Raw genomic sequence first — 16932 nt, 5'->3', positions numbered from 1 at the left:
CCTTAGTTGTGCCTAAGGATTCTACTCCTTTGCCCACCCTTTCTACTTCCTAGGTGACATTACACATTGGCTCTGTCTCAATATGTAGAAACAGAATGGTGGAGGAAATGCTCTCAACTATGCTCCTAATGTTATCTGCCTTGTCTTGTGAGATAGCAGTTCTGATTAATTTTTTTTATTTTAACTAACTTGGAGGAAATGTTTGTTTCATGACCTGTCTCAAAAACAACCACCAGTTTGTCCAGTTGCGATGCTGGGTCTGTCTGCAGCTTTTTTCTCACATTTACATATGACATTGATGACATTACTTTCCTGCCAGCAATCCTGCAGCATTTTTGCAAGTTTTTGCAGCTTTTTATTTTCTTTATCCAACTATAGACATCATAGGCTAACTTATTTCAGGCTGTTTCTAACTCAGTTGTTCCTCTAATAAACTTCTTTGAAAGCCTGTCAAGGACACACATAATTACCATTGCATGTTTCTACAATTTCCAGTACGATGTTTGCTACTAATCACCAGTGGAAATCTGCAATGTACTGCCTGGGAGGGTTGTAGAGGCAGGAAAGCTCACAACCTTTAAAAACAATGTGGATGAGCACTTGAAGTGTCATAACATTAAAGGTTATGGAACAAGTACTGAAAAGTGTGAAGAGTATAGATAGGTCAGCATAGCCTCAATGGGCCAAAGTTCCTCTTCTGTGCTGTATGACTCTATGATTAACCTTTCCTTTAAACTATCTATTAGTTACATTTTAAAATATTAGTGCCTTAGTAACTTTGATCAAAGACGAAGGCTTTTCAAATTCAAAGTGTATTAATCCTCAACTCCCGGGGAATCATTCCACTTCTCACCTGCTGGGTAATTGCCACCAACAACGCTTCACAGTTCAGCAACATTTTTACGGACAGGTATTGCCTAGTCTGCATGGCTTCAGCTACTGTCTTCTCACAGATAACAGCCCACCAGTATGGCTGTACCTCCTGTGCTGAGTTCTCCCTTCAGGTTCTTTTGATACTTGACTATTCTGTTCTGGGGGATTGAATTACTGCACTAACTGTGAGTAATAAATAAAATGTACACACCCTTTTCAGTGCCAACCCGAGGATCTGATATAACTATCCTGATGCCTACGGCAAGTGTTGTTGTTTTCTCCTTACACAAACCACAGGAGGACGCAAGGATGGAGGTTACCTTCATGTTTATTCAAAGAAAGTTTTGTCTATCACTCTGTCCTGGCTCTGCCTGTCTTTGTCCCATATCCGTTTTCCATGTCTGTCCAATTTTGGTTGGACAGCTGTCCATTATGTGCAGAAAATCATTAACCTTTATACACACTGTTTACTTTTCTTTACTGCAGAATACACAGTAATCTTCCATTCTAGGTTTTTCTCTTATCCTGTCTTCAAGTATCTGTTTATAATCTAGCTTGCTGTCAGGCCTTAGGGTGTACCTGGTCCCTCTCTAGTCTTTTCTGCTGTTATGGACACTTAGGGTGTTCAAAGCTCATGCCTGCTAAAATGTGCCTTACACTACTAACTTGTAAGGTGTTGCTTTATTCCTGTTGTAATCCCTTTTTACAAAATCCTGTTAATTCCCTTTAGTTATGTATGTGAAGCCTTAAAACAAGCAACCATAGTATATCTAAAAACAACTAATTACTATTCATTTGAACTATATGAAGTAATTTGAGTGTCATCAAAATATTTTGCAAAACACACTCAATGAAACTGAAAACATTACTCAATTAAACTGTCAGAAATACCTTGTTCAACGTGTCAAGTGTCCTTTTTAGCGCCGAAATCAAATCTGTTGTTCTGAATGCTATGTGATATTGCTTAACAATAAGTCTTTTCACTAAATGCACTGATCTTGTATTCACTGTTGGAACTTCATCTGTGTTGGATGAGATGAATGCTAAGTACAATCACAAAATTTTGTATATATGAATGTCTGTGAATACTCAAAACATATTCACTGGATTAAGTTATGTGAAATATAAAAATAGCATGGATCAGAGAACATTTAAAAATAAAATTGAAAAACTTAAGTTCCAAGAAACACTGTCAAAATCATAAAATTGCAGAATCATGGAATGCTTACAGAACAGAAGGACACATGGATGTAGGTTTTCTTGCTGAGCTGGAAGGTTCGGTTTCAGGCTTTGCGTCACCTAGTCTGGTGAGGAAATGTCTGAAAATGTGTCTTGCAGCTCTGTGAGCAAACCTACATCCAGAACCTCAACCTGAGCTACAAATCATCTGAAAAGAAGGACACCATTTTGCTGCCACCATATGTGGTTGGCTTCTGTGAGAAAAGTTCATTTAGTCCCATCCCCCTCCCTTTTATTGATAGCCTTGTTTTATTTTCTCTTCAAATAATGGTTCAGTGGTTAGCACTGCTGCCTCACAGCACCAGGGTCCCAGGTTCAATTCCAGCCTTGGGTGACTGTGTGGAGTTTGCACATTCTCCCCGTGTCTGCGTGGGTTTCTTCCGGGTGCTCTGGTTTCCTCCCACAGTCCAAAGATGTGCAGGCTAGGTGAATCGGTCATGCTAAATTGCCTATAGTGCTAGGTGCATTAGTCAGAGGGAAATGGGTTGGGGTGGGTTACTCTTCGGAGGGTCGGTGTGGACTGGTTGGTTCGAAGGGCCTATTTCCGCACTGTAGGGAATCTAATCAATTCTAATCTAATTATGCCATTCTTTGCTTTTGAAAGACAATGCCAAATCTGCAACCACCACACTCTCATGCAGTGCATTCCAGATTCTGCTCATTCTCTATTTCCTCATGTTTCATTATTTCTTTTACCAATCCAAAATTGGGGAAAAGGCAGTCTAGTCGCAGCATCATTGTATTAGATGCTTAGATATGTGTTCAAATCGTCCAAGACAGCTGGTCAATTTTAAATTCAATTAATACATATCGCATGAAGAAGCTAGTTTGTTAGAGACCTTTAAACAATTGTTGATTGTCTTTAAAAAAATCTAGTTCATGAATATTTCTTTAGGAAAAGATATCTGCTGAACTTGCCTGAAATACAAGTTACTCCAGACCTACAGCAACATGGCCATTCTTAAAATGTGCTCTGGAAATAGCTAGCAAGCTATTCAATTGGATGATACTGCTGAAAAATTAAAAAAAAAACAATTGAACTAACTAGACATGGAAACAGCAAGTCCAGATCTTTCAGCCTTACAAAAACCTCATGATTGACATTTGGTTGCTTCTGTCAAACCTAGAAGAGATTCTCCACAGACCAGTCAAGCAATAGCCTGATAGCCAACAGATGCACTGGATCACTACTCTATAAAGTTACTGTCCAAGCCACATTCCATCCCATTGTCCTTCACTATCGCTGGATGGAACTCCCTTCCTAACAGCACTGCAGGTGTACCTAACCCCATAGATTGCACTAGTTAATGAAGGCAGTTCATCATTACCTACTCAAGGGCTAGCAGGTATGGGAACTAAATGCTGACTTACCTAGTGATGTTGAAAACCTGTGAGCAAACTAAAACAACTCACTCCAATTAATGTTCTGCAGTTTTTGATCCTTCCAAAATTGGGAACAGCTTCTACTTACCTATTCTGTGCACCCTTATCATGATTTTGAATAAAAAAACTCTCAATTATTTACTCTATAGGAGACCAGCCCCCATCTTGCCCAAAGTGTTCATGAAGCTGAAGTTCATTATTTCTGTAGCCATTCTTTTGAATCTTCTTTGCATCCCTTCTAAAGTGTATGTCCAGAACAAAACACAATAGTCCAGTTGAGGTTCAACCAGTGTTTTATACAAGTTTATGATAATGCCCTTGTTTTCATACTCAACAGAATCCTGTTATTTTCCCTGTCAGTTTATATTGCAACCTTCAATAATATATGGAAATATACTTCAGGTCCTCCCACATATATTTTAAAATTTTACTCTTAATTCATTACTGGCTCTCCTTCTTCTTCCTACTAAAATAATTCACATCATGCCATTTATTTACCATTTATTTGTTCTTCTGAAGTTTAACAATATCTTCCTCATAGTTCATAAAATATAAAAGTTTGTATTGCCTGCAAATTTTAACATTTTGCCCTAAGTCATTAATATGAATCAAGTAAAGCAGTAGTCTTAACACTTTCCTCTGAAGAATCCCACTTTAAACATTTCCTGCCTCTCAAAAATCATTGCTTCTCTATCATTCAGCTAATTTCTTGTTCATGCTGCTATTGTCCTTTTTATTCCATGTACGCTAAGATTGCTTGTAAGCCTATTCTTTTTGGAAAATGATTCCCAGTGTTGCATCACATATAGATAAGATGTTAAGAAAGCATTTATCATGCTTGCCATCATTGCTCACACAGTTGAATATAGAAGTTGGGATGTTATGTTGAGGTTGTATAGGCTGTTGGCAAGGCCTCTTCTGGAACACCATGGCAGTTCTGGTCACCGTGTGATAGGAAGGATATTATTAAACTGGACAAATCTCAGAAGAGGTTTACTGGCATTTTGCTGGCCATGGAGGGTTTGTGTTATAAGGAGAAGCTGGACTGGCTAGGAGCATAGGAGGTTGAGAGGTAACTTAATAGACATTTACAAAATAATGAGGGGTATAGATAATGTGAATGGCAGGTGTCTTTTCCCTAGGGTAGGTGATTTCAAGACTAGGGTGCATACTTTTAAGGTGGGAGAGAAAGGGTTAAAAAATATATGAGAGGCAACTTTCATTTTACATGGAGTGGTTTGTGTGTGAAATGAATTTCCTAAGGAAGTGGTGGATGCAGCTGCAGTTACAATGTTCCAAATACATTCAGATAAGTACATGAACAATAAACTTTTGGAGGGATTATAGGTCAAACAAAGGCAGTTAGTTTAGTTTGGGATTATGGTTGGCATGGATTGGTCGGACTGAAGGATCTGTTTCCATACTGTATGACTATATGACTCTGCGATTCGATTAGCCAAACTATTAGGCTTTAAGAAAAACAAACTTTGTTCTTACACTACAGTTAAAATACAAACAAAAAAGGAGAATGGGCTTAACTTTAATTCTATTAAAATACTAAACGAGAGGGTGGTACGTGTATGGAATGAGCTACCAGAGGAAGTGGTGGAAGCTAGTACAATTGCAACATTTAAGAGGCATTTGGATGGGTATATGAATAGGAAGGGTTTGTAGGGATATGGGCCGGGTGCTGGCAGGTGGGACGAGATTGGGTTGAGATATCTGGTTGGCATGGATATGTTGGACTGAAGTGTCTATTTCGATGCTGTATTTCTCTATGATTCTATGACTCTATATTATTTGATTAATCATCCACTTTTCCAATGTAGTGACATCTCATAAACACCGCCTTGGCAAAGGCAAATTCAGCAAAACAAATTTTTCTCACGTTCTCTTTCCAGTCCATGCGAAAGAAACACTGAAACCGAAAGAAACAATCAAGCAGCAGAGGGAGAACTCAAACTTTTAGCTGCAGCAAAGAGGTGTGTCTAGCAGCTTCAAATCCCAACTTCCACTGAAAGTAAAACTAAAATCCTGGGTCTGTATGAGCCTGACTCCACACTCATGCTTATTTTAGAGTCATAGAGATATACAGCATGGAAACAGACCCTTCGGTCCAAATCATCCGTGCCGACTTAATCTGGTCTTAGTTGCCTGCATTTAGCCAATACCCTTGTAAACCCTTCTTATTCATATACTCATCCAGATGCCATTTAAATGTTGTCATTGTACAAGTCTCCACTATTCCGCTGGCAGTTCATTCCATACACGCACCATCCTCTGCGTGAAAAAGTTGTCCCTAAGGTCCCTTTTAAATTTTTACCCTCTCACCCTAACCCAATGCTCTCTTGTTCTGGACTCCCCCACCCCAGGGAAAAGACCTTGTCTATTTACCCTATCTATGCCCCTCATGATTTTCTAAACCTCTATAAATTCACCCCTCAGCCACTGACACTCCAGGGAAAACAGTCACAACCTATTCAGCCTCTCCCTGTAGCTCAAATTCTCCAATCCTGGCAACATCCTTGTAAATCTTTTCTGAACCCTTTCAAGTTTCACAACATCCTTCTGACAGGAGGAGAACAGAATTGCATGCAATATTCCAAAATGGCCTAACCAATGTCCTGTATAGCTGCAACATGACCTCCCAACTCTTATACTCAATACTCTGTCAAATAAAGGAAAGCATACCAAACGCTGCCTTTTCCATCCTTTCTACCTGCGACTACTTTGAATGAACTATGAACCTGCACTATGAACAAAGGTCTTTGTCTAATTTTTTCTTTTAAATTAGAGTTCAAAGCTGTTTACCTAAGGCTTCTGAAGCAGACATCCCAATAACGTTGGCAACACCTCTGCAAGAGAAACAGCACAGAACAAATCCCTCTTAAAAACACAATGCCAACATTACAACTAGTAGTTTCAGTAACGCTGTTCCCCTTGCTGTTTGTGTTCCACACAAACAGATTCCACAAATTGTTCTTCCGATCTGAGTTCTTCCTTTACAAGTACTGCTCCCTTCTCCTAATAGCACGACTCCACATCCGTTTCTTACTTGTCCACCTTATTAAACTTCGAATATCCTTCAATATTTAGTTCCCAGTTATTGTCACCATGCAACCATGTTTATGTAATGGCATTTGTATCATAACCATTTACCTCGATTTACACCTTTTCCCTGTTGTCTACTACATGTACATAAATGATTCCTAGTCTTGTTGAATAACTTACCTGTAGTGATTGTAACAGGGTCAGTCAGGTGGACCTCATAGAATACGAGTTCCCTTATAGAGGAAGTTAACCTGGTCCAATCAGGGAGCTCTGGCTGACAGACATAAATAGGAGTGTTAGAGGTTCTGTTCACTCTGAGGAAGCTTGGACCAGTTCTACATATATGTAAATAAAGGTGTCTTAGTGACAGGATATGGGCCTCTGTGGAGTTATTTTAGTGGTGACGAGAGATAAAAATACCCTCCTGAAGAAACTAGCTCTCAACAGTCATAATAGAGTTTGGGGTAAACATTTCTGGCATCATATCATCTAGCGTCAAAGGAACCTTAGAGTCTGAGATGGACACAGCAGATGTCACAGCCTCGATTCCTTTACCACCCAAGAAAAAGATGAATTTGTCTTGAGATCTTCCGGGTGCAAGAGACAGGTTATGGTCCAGTAAATCACCCTCACCCCTCGTATCTGAGGAGGAACTGAACCCAGTGTAAAAATGTCACAGGAGAGGCTACACAAAAAATGACCAGGCCTACGTCCCCGGTCTTTGAGGGAGAGAGGGTTATGTAGTGATTTTAATGAGGTCAGTCAGGTGGACCTCATAGAATATGAGTTCCCTGATTGGACATGGTTAATAGCCCCAGTCAGGGAGACCTGGCTGACTGATATAAACAAAAGTGTCAGAGGTTCTGTTTACTCTCAGAGCTGGCTGTAAGGAAGGTGGACCTGTATTAAGTGCTGTTCACACATAAATAAAGAATGACCATTCGTTATTTTCTAGACTCCATAACTTGAGGTCACCTAGAATTCTGCTGCAGCAAATTCTATTTTCCTGTCACCCTGTGCTTGCTGAGTTACATAAGCTCCCACTGAAGCAATATTGTGATTTTAAAATTTTTATCCTTGTTTGTAGATCTCTCTGTGATGTCACCCAATAATTACCTTCAATCCCACAATGTTCCAAAATATGTGTGCTCCTCCAATTCTGGCCCCTTGTGCATTCCTAACAGCTATTTGTTACTATGCCTTCAGTTGCTTAGGCCCTGAGTTGAAAGCTCAGGAAAATAAGGAGATGGTGTATAAACGAATAGGTATTTAGCATTGGCCTTTTCTACAGAGGGCATAAGTAACACCTCAAAAAATAAGCTATAAGTCACAAAAGTAGAAAGGAGGAGGTAACTCAAGAAAATTACAATAACCAGGGATGTGGTACAGAGCAAACTGTTAGAGCTGCATATTGATGCATAGATTTCAAGAAGGATGTAGCACTTAGGGCTAAAGAGCTCAAAGGACGTGGTGAAAAATGGTAACAGGCTGTTATGTTAGTTGATCAGCCATGATCATAGTGATTGAAGGAGCAGGCTCAAAGGACAATATGACCGACTTCTCCTCCTATTTTCTATGCTTCTATGACAAGTGCCTGCTTCCTGACAGTGTTCATCCAAGGGTCTTAAAAGAAGTGGGTAGTAAAATAGTCTACCTGTGTTTGTCCAAAATTTCCTAGATTTCCTTGAGACTGGAAAACTGTAAACGTAACTCCTTTTTTGGAAAATGGAGGAAGACAGGAAGAGGAATCCACAGGCCAGTAAGCTTAACATCTGTCATAAGAAAGATGTTAGAAGGATGTTGCCAGCTGTGGAAGGTTTGAGTTTTAAAGAAAGAGGAGCATAGGAGGTTGAGAGGCAAGCTTATAGAAGTTTACAAAATAATGAGGGGTATAGGTAGAGTTAATGTTAGTTGTCTTTTCCCTAGGATGGGGTTTTCAAGATCTTATTTTTAAGACAAGAGGAGAAAGATTTTTTAAAAAGACATGAGCAAATTATTTACACAGAGGATGGTTTGCATGTAGAATGAACTTCTTGAGGAAGTGGATGTGGGTACAATTACAATATTTAAAAGACATTTGGATAAGTACATGAATAAGAAAGGTTTGGATGGTTATGGGCCAGGAACAGGCAGGTGGGACAGGTTAGTTTTTGATTATGTTTGGCATGGACTGGTTGGATTGAAGGGTCTGTTTCCATGCTGTATGACTATGTGACCATAATTCTAAAAGTTACAGCAGGGCACAGGAAAATTCCAGACTGGCAGAGTCAACATGGTTTTGTGAAAGAGAAATTATGTTTAACTGATTTTTCTGGAATTCTTTGAGGAAGTGGCATCTGCTTTGTGTAAAGGGGAACAGTGGAAGTACTGTACTTGAGTGTTGAAACTTTTTTTGTTGGTGCTACATTGAATTTTCTGGAGGGATTTCCATTGTGAATATCCAATAAATTTTCTCACCATGTCTTATCAAACTTGATGCACTAACTACTACCCTGTTCCTATGATCCTGTCCATTTCTGCACAAAATATACCATACACCTGTCTGGAACAACTTGCCACTGCTCGAAGACCAACATCCTTGAAACCCATGCCATCTTTGAAAAATGCTGTGCATCCAGATAAGCATTGAGACAATGCAGCATTTCTTCTCACCAACAAAGTCATGGCAAAGCAGCCACAAATCCACACTGTCCATGGCACATAGCCAATGTGGCTGACACTCCTACACACATATAATGCAATTCTTTCACCCTAGTCACTGTTTAACCCCCGCATCATATACTTGATCTGTGCATGCACAGTCTGAAGACTCTCGAAGTCATTGTTACCCTGTCCCTAGTGCCCATTGTACAATTACATTTTGTCATTGTCTAGTAGGGAACTGTCACATACATGCAAACAATTAGATAAATTCAAAATAAACTTTTGTTCACAGACACCAAAAAGCAAACACAAACAAAGCCAATTGACTTGAAGTCCATCCCAATAATACAAACAAAATATCAGTATCTTGACTAACAAATATTTTACAATCCATAATAGTCTATTGCACCCAACTGTCATTTATTGGACACAGTTTCAATGAGGTGCTGTCTGTTTGTAGCATCTGATGCCGCTGACCTCTGTCGTGGACAAGGACAGATTCCTCCTCCTCATTGAAAGATAGCTACCGTTTCTCAAGTCCTGGGAGGTCTGCTCCTGTTTGCCTCATTGCCTACTTTAATTGTGCAGAGCCCAGCGTGCAAGGATAATGTCCAAACCATCAGACTATTCACATTAGAGTGGTGCTGGAAAAACACAGCAGGTCAGGCAGCATCCAAAGAGCAGGAAAATCAACGTTTCGGGGAAAAGCCCTTCAGGTTGGAGAGATAAGTTGGGGGGGTGAGGGAGGTGTGAGGCTGGGGAGAAGGTAGCAAAGAGTACTCTGGTTTCCAGCATCTGCAGTCCTCACTTTTGCCATCAGACTATTCAAGCAGAGAAACTGCACTGTACCCGGCTCCACCTATTTGAAACATGGCTGCATTAAATCTGCGTTCTGCATTATTCAGGACTTGAGAAATTGTGCTTGTAATGGGCAGGCCATGTTCCCCAGTAACCAGCCTTATAAAGCCCCTGGATCCTCAAATGCACCTGGTACACAATAGATGAGAATATTCCAGGAGTTGTGCCAGTTGCTGAACACATACCTGCGAGAAATGGCAACATCAATCAGTGATAACTTGAACAGTAATTGAATGGAACCCATTCCTGATGATAAATTCTGTAGCATTATAGATCAGACATCTAAGTAGCTGTTGATGGCAACCTACACCTGTCGATCTCAGCTGTATTCTGGGTTGCAGCACTGACCTCATCATAGGCAAATGAAATGAGCCAATGTGACCTTGCAAAGATGGCAGTCATCACTAGCCTGATGCCCTTGTAGGTGCATGACTGAAAAATCCCATCTGTCACTAACAGAAAGGGGCCAGTAACATGGAAATTCAAAGCAGTGGTTACTTTCAAAGACACTGGAAGAGAATGTGCTCCCACGCCTGCAGCTGCTTTCCAACATCTGTTACAGTTTCATCACAGTGTCCCAGGACATGTAGCACCTGTGTACCTCTTGACTTTATAAAGGTTTACAAAATCATGAGTGGCATAGATAAGGTGAATAGCAAAGGTCTTTTCCTCAGGATGGGTAAGTTCAAAACTAGGGAGCTGTTTTTTTAAGGTGAGAGGAAAAGGATTTAAAATGGAACCTGAACAGCAACTTTTTGACAGAGGGTGAATAGCTGCAGGTACATTTAAAAGACATTTGGATAGGTAGGTGAATAGGGAAGGTTGAGAGGGAAATAGGCCAAAGATAGGGAAGTGGGACTAGTTCAGTTTTGGAAACTTGGTAGGCATGAACAAGTTTGGCTATGGGAGTGAAGTCTGGACCGGGAACCTCTGAGCTTCCTGTTCATTCTGAGGAAACTTGCGAAATGACCTCTCCCTGAACTGTGTGCTCTTTGTCCTCCATGTCGGCTTTCTGGTGCTCCCAGGCATGCCATCAGCTCTGGTTCTCCTGTATCCACCTTTGTCTTCTTAGGCAGCAACAACAATCAACATGCCATCACAAGCAAAGCGCAGAAGTCTTCATAGTAATTATCTACATTGTGAAAAGAAGGAATGGCAGAAGTTCTTAGATCTCAGAAGAGTCATCAGAAGAATACACTGCAGATGAGACTTAGCACGCTTCTCTATATAGTAAAAAATATTGCACAGTGATAAAGAGGGACATGTTTTCATCTTTCATCCACCTTCAAGCTCAGCACAAATAGTAACTTGATTAAAGTGTTGTTCTGGCTGAGCATTCACTCAATGTGACCGAAAAAGAAATGCATGTAGTTCGACACCTTTCTTGTCCCAGATCCACGTCAAACACTCAGCTTCTGATTGCAATTAGTACAAACAATTGTAACAGATGGTGAAACAATATGGTGTGGTTTCCACAGCACTGTTCAAAGTTGCATGAATAATGGATCTCCTTTGGCCATCATTAACCTTTTGTAACATCATTGGTGCCAACAACAACATCATTGACATTCCTATGTCCAATTTGCAAACACTATGGACATGTTGCAAATCACCTTTGACCAGAATCTAATTTTCTTTAAATCTGCATGTGTAGCAAATGGCCAATGAGATGATTGCTAATTAAATATATCTGGATTTTGCAAATGACTGTGTCATGTATCAAAAGTTGTTAATGGGGACAATAACTAGGAGTAAATGGATTGAATATGCTGAAAACAGCCCAAGACATGACAGGGCCTGTGTTTTGGGAATATATAAAGGACGTGGATGAGATGATTAGGCTGTAAAATTATTGAACTCAATTTTGAGACCTGAAGTCTGCAAGGTCTTCAAGAGGAAAATTGATGCTCTGAGCATCTCCTGTGCTGTGCTCCTCGGATGCTGCCTGGCCTGCTATGTTTTTCCAGCACCACATTTTTCAACTCTGGTCTCCAGCATCTGCATTCCTCACTTTGTCCCCGACCTCTCCGCCCCCACCCCCTCTCCGGCCTATCATCCTCACCCTCACCTCCTTCCACCTATCGTATTCCCAGCGTCCCTCCCCCAAATTCCCTCCCCCCTACCCTTTATCTCAGCCCGCTTGGCACACCAGCCTCATTCCTGAAGAAGGGCTTATGCCCGAAATGTCGATTCTCCTGCTCTTCGGATGCTGCCTGGCCTGCTGTGTTTTTCCAGCACCACATTTTTCAACTCTGGTCTCCACTTTCTCCCAGCTGTGTCTGAGCACTGAGCCTCACTGGAGCACTGCAATAGGCCCACAACGGAACTATTGGCCATGGAGCACTGTGGTGCTGAAATGGCAAGCAGCTGGAAGCATGTTCTTTTAATGGCTGAAAGATAAGCATTCTGCAAATAGATCATCCAGTTTGCATTTCACCTACCCAATGACAAGGAGACCTCGTTATGAGCAGTGAATACAGTGTACTAGGTAGAGTGAAATACAAGTGAATTGCTGACTCATCTGGAAAATGTGTCTGCAGCCTTGGATAGTGAGTCAGGCGAGTATTACATTTTCTGTGATTGCATGGGAATGCACCATGGAAGTATGGGGAGGTGTTAGGAATGGAGGAGTGGACTAGGATGTCCGGGAGGGAATAGTCACTGCAAAATGCTGACAAGGAAGGGCAGGGGAATATGTGCCTGGTAGTGCCATTTCGCTGAATGTGGTGGAAGTGGTGACTTATGATCTTTTGGAAATGGATGCTATTGCAGTGGAAAGTCAGGACCAGGGACACCCTATTATTGTGGGAAGGAAGAGAATGGGCAAGGGGTGAGATAACAGCTGTTAAAACTGTTTTTTCTCCACAGATGCTGTCAGATCTTTTGGGTTTCTCCAGCAATTTCTGTTTGTCTCTCAGAAATGAGATTACTTTTATCATACATCCCTCCCCGAGAATTACAAGGTTCTTGAATTAAGCACATAAAAGCTCCAAGTAAGATTAGGGATCATATGTAGAAGAGTAACAAGCTAGCAATTAGCAGTCAATATCGATTCAGAAAGAAAAATATCTCGTATGAGCTATCACCTCAACTCTTTGAAGAAGTAGCAATCCAAGCATAATGTGGTAAATTGAATGACACATGTACCATAACACTAGGGCATGGCAACTTAAACCTGCAGGAATTTGAATGAATTCCTGTGCATTAAACTGGCTGATGAAGAAATAAAATTAGCATTCATCTCAGGCATTATTAATAATTCTTATCTGAAGAGTTTACTTGTTAAGTTTTGCATTGTTCTCATACATCTTTTCTACTTCAGAGTCTGTGCTCATTTATCCCTGTTTTATTTTTTATTTTTTCTATGGCTGAGCTCTGCCTTAGTTTCATCTCCATCCTCTGCCAATATTTCTCAGACCAAGTAGAGATTTGATGCCAAGAACAACATTGAGCAAATCTCCTCAACTGACCCCAGACCTTTAGTCCTGTTCAACTAACTCTCTTGCTGTAAAAGTAAGTTTTCCAAAAATTAGAGTAAAGAATTCTGTTACAGAAAATATGATTGGAAGCTTATACAAGCCTGAACAAAATAGGCTCTGGCGGGGTGTGACAGAATTGGGCAATAAGTGCAGCTAGGCACATTAACATTGAGATCATTCATTTCATCTTTTATGCTTTTCACAACCTGTGTGGCAAGATTCTTGTTAGGCAGTGGCAAGTTGCTGATTGTTAGATATCATTGATTATTAAATGCCCTGACAACAGCCCAACTTACTTCATTAACATTTGCAGACTCAACTCGCCACTTGATTCTGAATGACCTCTATGCTGGAAACAGGCACCAACATCTGAGAGTATATGTTCCCATAGACACCAGCAACATGCATCCTCCATCCACAGACATTAACATTTAACATATGCCTTCCTGTAACAACTCTCATGATACACAACCACGTGATCAACTTAAAAGATGCTCTGCACTTCAATGCCATGAACTGACAACCATCATTGTAATACTGCTGCAAGAACACTGTGCACTAAGGGAAATGCATCCAACTAATAGACTGGACCAGGCTGCCTCTCTGGACATTTGGCTTGCTCTCATTGTACTCACTCACAGTGAGCCTAGCTAATGCTCACAGCCTTGCATTGCCTCTTTATGTTTGGACCTTCAGCTAGAGATATCAGGCTCATATTACTGCTGTCTTGCTATGCCATTTAATGCAGACACAAAGACAGGAAGCTGATCATAGTTGTCAGTAGGTCTCTGTCAAGTCAAGGAGGTAGCCTTCATTCAGGGATTCTCCGGACAGGTCAAGGGCAGTCTCCATTACCAGTTTTAGTCCTGCTTAAGCATTCCTCTCCTCCTAAGAGGTGAGGAGCCAAATACCAAGCAGCCTATCCATTATGATTCTCTCTGCCCTATTGTGAACTGTTTTCTTCATTGGAAGAAGTTGAACCAGTGAAGCTGGGTTGCACAACCGTTACTATGGGGAAGTGTCATGATCAAATGATTTGGCAGCACAGAGTGCAAGCACAGTCAGTGGTGTTGGCGTTCGTGTAAGTAAGAGTTTATGGGCCAGATGTTTCAGGCAGCAGTGAGAGTGGTAGAACATGATCCTGGATGAGAGTTGACACAGTGGCAGGGATAGACGGAGTGTGAGGTATCAGATCGAAGATGGTGGAACTCACGCTGGTGGAATGGCAAAAGATATTCACCACCTTTCTACAGTGCCGACATTTGTCCAGACGGTTGAGAGTGCTTTAACCTGGAGTGGAACTGTTGATTTTAGTTATCCCGTAATCACAGTCTCAGTACCAACAGTCTTTGTTCTTCCCTTGAACTGATGGAGGGGAACTCCATGTCTTCCACTAAAGCGAGGGTATGGTTCATTTCCTGAAGCCTTTTGCTGCTTCCTTGCCTTCTATCCCCATTAATATACCTTATTTTGGAGCTGGCCATCAATGTAAATCAACTTCCTATCTAACTCCTCTTGGCCAATGGCCATGGGACAGCTTTTTATCACATTTCCCACCTCCACTTGAAGCTTAGTTTTCATTTCCCCTAAGACTAAATACATTGCATTGATAATGGTGTAGGGTGTCACCTGATAAATCTTTAATATAAGTCAAGACCTTGATGATTCTTATGATCTCTTCTGTTTTCATTCTGAGATTTGTTTACATTCGAGAAGATTAGTTACTAATGTGACACAGATATATGAGGCTTCATGCTACCAAATATGGAACAACCGAGTATGGAATGTTGAGTTAACTCAGGTTTAAGGGGCCCTCCAATTCTCAACCCAACATTGGACCAGACTAGCATAGTCTGGTGTTCTGACCATCAATTCTGGTCCTGGGGGTGAAAGAAGTGCCACGTCAACACTCTTCTCTTCAGGACCTTGACTGTGAAGCAGGGTGCCAATTTCCCTCTACCATGTTTGGGGCAAATATGCAGGGCAGCTAGAGACTAATTGTGCATGTGCAGGGGCATATCAGGTTTTAAAGAATGATGGTGAATTCTGGGGTATCTGCTGAGTGGTGAGTTATTCTGAGTACAGTGTGTGGTAAGATAAGTTGGAAATCAGGTTTGAGACATGCCATAGAGGCGTGATAATTAATGAGGTGAAACAAAATCAGAAGTTGTTAAAAAAGCTCAGCAGTTCTGGCAGCATCTATGCAGAGAAATTAAACTTTTAACGTTAACTTTGATTTCTCTCCACAGATGCTGCCAGACCTGCTGAGCTTTTCCAGCAACTTCTGTTTTTGTTTCCCAACTACAATATCTGCAGTTCTTTCAGTTTTTAGGTAATGAGATGAGTTTGGTAAGATACGGCGAAAGAACTCACTTGGCTTCACAACAAAAAAATGCTCCAAAAAAAACTCAGAATTGGCCAAAATAATGTAAGATTCAGCTCTTAGTTTAATTGTCACCTCCACAAAATAATAAAACAACAAATATTAATAAATGTTTTACTGTTTTAGCAAATGAGAAATTACATGGGTCTGGTTTAATATCCTACAAATTGTAAAGCCATACTGCAAGTAATGAGAACTGGTTTAAAATAAATTGAACTGCAGGTTTTGATCTGTGTGGGTTACTTCTGCTATGTTACTAGAAGTACTGCTGTTATTTTATCTTTAGGGACAAATATATGTAATAAATGTACGAATAAACATCAGCCAATTAAATTAGGTTCAATTAGATTAGATCCTGTGTGGTCTTTATCTTAACTCCATTTATCACCTTATTCTTTAAATATGCTTGTACAGGTTAGGTTTATATTGTAGAAGTTTACCCAAAATTGCCTCACAACAGAAATTTGGGTCCAGATCCATGTGAGTGGATTTGGCTTACAACCGGAGCACAAAATGGTCATGGTGAATCAGTAGACCAGTTTCCACCGTATTGGATTTCCTTTTCCAATAGTGGAGACCATTGTCAGCCACAAACCCTCAAACTATATATTTCAGCAGGTCTAGCAGAATTGAACTCTTAATATGCAGTGTTGGTGAGTAAAGTTAAAAATCACGCACCAGGTTATGGTCCAACAGGTTTAATTGGAAGCACACTAGCTTTCGGAGTGTCGCTTCTTCATCAGGTGGTAGTGGAGAACTCAATCTAACACACAGAATTTATAGCAAAAATTTACAGTGTGATGTAACTGAAATTATACATTGAAAAATTGATTGTCTATTAAGCCTTTCATCTGTTAGAATACCATGATAGTTTCACTTCTTGTGTAAATCACAAAACCTTTTTTTAAAAAGTTGCATTCTCAGATTAGCTGTTAACAATGGTGATAGCGAGACAATATGTTGAAGTTGGTGAGTTAAGTTCTTCACTGAATGCACCAAGTCATAAAAATTATATCTATGGAG

The 16932-nt window shown here is 40.5% G+C and overlaps 1 protein-coding gene across 2 annotated transcripts in view; it reads left to right on the top strand.

Annotated features, from left to right (window-relative positions):
- LOC122548766 (piezo-type mechanosensitive ion channel component 2) overlaps nt 1-16932 on the top strand; it is a 782240-nt gene that overhangs the window by 499130 nt on the left and 266178 nt on the right. The window lies entirely within an intron of this gene.

The sequence above is a fragment of the Chiloscyllium plagiosum genome, unplaced genomic scaffold, assembly GCF_037043375.1.
Source record: "Chiloscyllium plagiosum isolate Xiang-an unplaced genomic scaffold, Cpla_swu_hap1 HiC_scaffold_4, whole genome shotgun sequence".
Taxonomy (NCBI): domain Eukaryota; kingdom Metazoa; phylum Chordata; class Chondrichthyes; order Orectolobiformes; family Hemiscylliidae; genus Chiloscyllium; species Chiloscyllium plagiosum.
The sequence above is the reverse complement of the archived record's forward strand: the minus strand, read 5'-3'. Positions and strand labels throughout refer to the sequence as shown.